General features: G+C 47.8%; 1 pseudogene; it reads left to right on the forward strand.

Annotated features, from left to right (window-relative positions):
- The first annotated feature begins 4686 nt into the window (after window positions 1-4686).
- Window positions 4687-5075, forward strand: LOC114095598 (DNA-directed RNA polymerases I, II, and III subunit RPABC2 pseudogene; annotated as a pseudogene).

The following is a 5075-nucleotide window of genomic DNA, read 5'->3' on the forward strand; positions in this document are numbered from 1 at the left end:
GATAGATATGTGTATATATATTTGTGTATAACATGTCACTTAGTCACCAACAGAAAATGCACGTTTTCACAACACACTGCAGTTTTCACCACATCGTAAAGAATCATTGTGGGTTCGGGTGTAGCTCAGTGGTAGAGCACTGCTTACCCAGAACCAGGAAAGAATGACCAAAACCCAGTCACTGCACTCAGGACTACTAAATTAAAAGCATCACTGTTCCTTGCTGAGTGAGCAAGGAAGCACATGGCTCTCTCACAAAGACTTTCAGTGTTATCCGCTTTCAAGATGATTGGTTTCCTTTGACACTTAACTTCAATACAGCTGGTTTCATGATGTCCCATGTATCTCATGCTATGATTTTAAAATATTAACCTCAGAAGGGACCTTGGCTTCATCAGGCTACACAGGGTGCTTGGTGCACACAGGGCTAGGAGCGCCTCTTTTCCTCCCTGCTGCACACAAAAATCTTTCCTCCTCTACTAGGAAGCAATTTTCCTAAAAGTGAGCAACTGACTGACCCTTCACAAAGAGCAGTTTTCAAGGAGATGAGGTGTGTGTTTGGGTCAAGAACAAGCCCTCGGGTCAGCCCTTCCAGTGTCCTGGGGTGGCAGAAGGGGTCGGGAAACAGTCATTCCTGCGAAGGGAGATCTGAGGTGGACTCAGCACTGACTGAGAGGCTGAAAGCAAATATGCTTCTATCCAAAGGGAGTTGCCCCAACTCAGAGGTTGGTGAAAATAAAGATGTAGGTTTTGTTTTGTTTTCCCTGTCTGAGCTTATAGATCCCAGAAAAATAATTACAAACTGTCTGTGGGTCACAGGTAAAAAAAAAAAAAAAAAAAAAAAAAAAAAAACAGCAGCAGACGATGGTAAAGTGAAGTCCTGTTGACTGGATCAACTAGTCAAGGGTCAAGTGGGCTTCTGATTACACAGGACTCCTCTATCTCTAGCAGGTCCAGCTTCCTTCCTCCAAGGGAGCCCTACTGTATTTAACAAACTCCTCTTGACTACAAGGCAGGAATCACTGCGTTTCTCCTCTGCCAGAGGAGCCAAGGTCCACCAAGTCCCTACCCAAGACTCTCAGCAGTGGCCACTGAGGCTGCAGCCTGAGCCCAGCTCAAGCACTGCCAATACTATACTGTACAGATAATAAATGACCCGGAAAGGTTGTCGCTGAAACGTGAAAAGATCACTGTGGGGGCTGCTCATTCACCCTTGGGTGTTCTCATCTCAGTTTTCAATGGCTGCCTTGAAAGGGGAAGTGAAAGGAAGCAACTAGGTCCATTTGCAGTTGCGGTTTTAAAAATTAAGTAATCACGAAAAAGCTGCGGATTTATCTAGTCACTAAATCCGTGGGTAAAGGCAACAAAAATTATAGCCACGCAAGCTCACAGTCTCACCAAAACAGTGCTGTGCTTTTATTCCCGTCTAACACCATGCCAGTCACTGAGGCAAGATTTTGAGAAACATAAACCCGAGGCTGCAAGAATACCTCTCACTGTTCAGGGCTCCCGCCGTGTCCGTGGGTCACCCCAGCGCGCCCCTGATCTGGTCGGAGAATTGTTAACTCCATCCAGTGTTTCAGGTGGTGGGTTTTGGCCCCTAGAAGTTAGGGAAACTTGTGAAATAAATGGAATGAGTCAGACGGCCTCAAAAACAAAAATTGAAGAGAACAAAACAGTATACGAAATATCAGATGAAAGAAAGTTTGTGAGGAATAGTCAATGTTTCTGAATTTTTTGTTTCAGTTGCATGGTGTGCGCATGTGTGCTGCCGCCGCCGCCTAGCTCGCTCACTGTGACCTGCAACTGGCTTTTAGGGAAAAAAAAAAAAAAAAAAATCAGCACTGTCCCTGGCCCGTACTTGGTCCAGGGGCAAGGCTGTGCAAATTTGGGCTCCTGCTGTGTTAACTAGACCCTGACTGCAAATTTGTACCTGGCCCTTATCCTTATCTGAGCAAAGATATCCTACCATGTCCCCTCTGGAGCACAATGACACTATGTGCCAGTCCTCTCACGGTGAGAGCAATGAGCACATTATCCTCATGGCAAGAGTTAAATACAGACCCCGAGAAATGGAGCCCCACAGGTGGCAGGATTTGCCTGGGACAGTGAGGGTGAAGGAGCCCGCCACAAGGCTTCCCTCCTTACCTGCAGTGCCCAGCCCCCAGGCCGCTAGGGCCCTTGTTCCGGAACCGCCGCCCTCCCTCCCTCCCTGCTGCCCAGATGGAGGCTGATGGATGCTGTCCCGAGGTAGCAGCCCACCAGAGGCCCTTCCTCACCTGCCTTGGGTTATAATTACAGCCTCTTACCCACTCTCTCCAAGAAGCAAAGGCCTCTTGGTGATTGACTCAGCCATCTTCACCTGTGTGTCTCTCATGCGCCGGCTCGGTGTCAGGCACAGCTGCAGATCACTCAGTACTTGTTCCATCTGAGGGGCTTTCCTTCTGGTGGGTACAGACAGTTTCAGATTCAAATCAGTTAGGCCCCCTTTAGACTTTAACTGGTACATTAAAAAACGTGCATATTTATGAGCACCATGCGATGTTTAGATACAGGTGTACACTGTGTAAGATTAGCATGAAATGGCCCAGGTGGCGGTGCATGCCTTTAATCCCAGTTACTCAGGAGGCTGAGGCAGGAAGATCAGGAGCTTCACACCAGCCACATCTTTTTTTTTTTTTTTTTGTCTCAAAAAAATAAACAAAAAAAACAATATCACACACAGAGATTTTTAAACATGATTTAAACACAAAGGTAAAAAAATAGAATTATTTAATGATTTCTTCAAAGAAATATGTAAGATATGTTATAATTTGAATATGAAGCATCCCCCCAAGGGCTCATGTGTGAAGAAGGCTGGGTCCTCAAGGCTCCATTCAGAGGTGGGCTCTGGGGAGGTGACAGGATGGTGAGGGTTCTGGCCGCCATCAGTGGGTTAATCCAGAGCTGAACAGAAACTGTAGGCGGGGGTCATGGTAGGAGAAAGCAGGCCACTGGGGGTGCCCCAGAAGGGTATTTCATGTCCACAGCCCCTTTTTTTCTTGCTGACACCCACCCCCACATCCCTGCTTTTCACCTGGCTACCATTAGCTTCAGCTTTCCTCCACCCCAACTTATCTTGGTGATGTTTCTGCCTCGGAACCATGGATTGAAACCTCTGAAACCACGGGCCAAAATAAAGCCTCCCTCCTTCCAACTGTCCACATGAGGTACTTATGCCAGTAATGAGAAGCTGATCCGCAGAAGACACGAGTACCTGTGCTGTATGTGCTTGTGGGACTTGGCACGCTGGTGATCAGCACAGATGCACTTGAAATAGAAAGCATCGCTCCGGAGAAGGGAAGAGCTGGCCTGGTACCTTTTTGCTTCAGCCTTATGCTGCAATCTGATGCTGATAGCTTTTCTGGACACGGAAACTTCTCAGGCTGCGCTGGACTCAGCAGGTGTAGCTGGTCTCCAACCCCAGCACTCTGTGCAAATAGTTTCACCACTGTGCGCTTTAGTTACCCATTTATCATAAAATTTGGAGGTATGACTCATTGGCAGACAACGTCCAAGAAAATTGCCTGCTCTTCTAGGGCAGGGAGATGTAAAAGAGTCGTCCTCAGCTGCGGTACCACTCACTGCCATGTTCTCTTTGAACATGCAATGCTGACATCCACATGAGATTGGGGACAGGGCGACATTTTCCCTCTGCTGTATCACACATCCTCTCTGAGTCGTCACTCTTGCCTTCACAATAAAAACTGCTCATATTTATTTAGCCAGCATGTTGTTTATCCTGATCTTAGGATGGGGCCCCTGTGACACGTCTTTATACCCATTGTCTCCTTTGATTTCTGCATACTTCTCGAGACCATCCCCAGTTCAATGGAAAATGTTTAAGACTGCGGCGTTTAGGGGGTACAGCCAAGGTTGCACACAGTGCAAAATCGAGAGCTGTTTGTAGCATGAAATGAGCGTCAAGACCCTGAGATCTGGAAGTTACACTTAGTCCCACGCTTCCCTCTTAACCTCTATGCTACTCTGGCTGCCCAAGTTGCAGGGGGACCCAACAACCAAGTGCAGACACCGCCCACCACATTGAGAGCTGACTGTTCCCTGCCTCACACTGTCGTGGTTGTGTATGACCGTATAGCTAATGGTTTACTCTGCTTGTGGACACCTCACCTCCTTCCTTACCTGTGTTTGGACAGTCCTGTTCCCTGACTGCAGCTACCAAATGCAGAATCCTGATACAGGGACAGTATTCTGTAGTGACACATTCAGTGTGCACTTTTATATTATTGCATTTTTAGTTTATTGCAGAAACCAGGAAAAAAACTAAGATCTCACTTGGATCTGAGTCAGTGGCCCTTTGGTGTGTAGCAGGTGTTGGCACTGACATGGGCAGAGCAGAAGGGCACAAAGATTGTTCTTTCCTTACTCTGGAAAAAAAATTAAGAATAGTTTTCCCCTTTATTTAGAGACATTGTAAGATGCTTGTAGAAAATGTAATGTTGTTAACATTAATGTATGCAACTCCATTGAAAGAGACTCAGATATATATTTAAAAAAAAAAAAAACAGCCACAGAGGCGCAGGCACAGGCAGGATACGCGGGTAAGGTGCTGGGCGAAGGGTTGCTACCTGTAGCTCTGCGTGCGGGTCAGGGCAGTGGGACCGGATCACTGAAGCAAAGGGCATCATGTCAGACAACGAAGACAATTTCAATGGTGAAGACTTTGATGACGTGGAGGAGGATGAAAGGCTAGATGACTTGGAGAATGCTGAGGAGGAGGGCCAGGAGAACGTGGAGATCCTTCCTTCTGGGGAGCGACCGCAGGCCAACCAGAAGCGAATCACCACCCCCTACATGACCAAGTATGAGCGAGCCCGTGTGCTGGGCACCCGAGCTCTTCAGATTGCGATGTGTGCCCCCGTGATGGTGGAGCTGGAAGGGGAGACAGACCCCTTGCTCATCGCCATGAAGGAGCTCAAGGCCCGAAAGATCCCCATCATCATTCGCGGCTACCTGCCGGATGGCAGCTATGAAGACGGGAGGGGGGGGTGGAGGAGCTCATCATCACCGACTGA

Source organism: Marmota flaviventris, chromosome 4 (genome assembly GCF_047511675.1).
Source record: "Marmota flaviventris isolate mMarFla1 chromosome 4, mMarFla1.hap1, whole genome shotgun sequence".
NCBI classification, from domain to species: domain Eukaryota; kingdom Metazoa; phylum Chordata; class Mammalia; order Rodentia; family Sciuridae; genus Marmota; species Marmota flaviventris.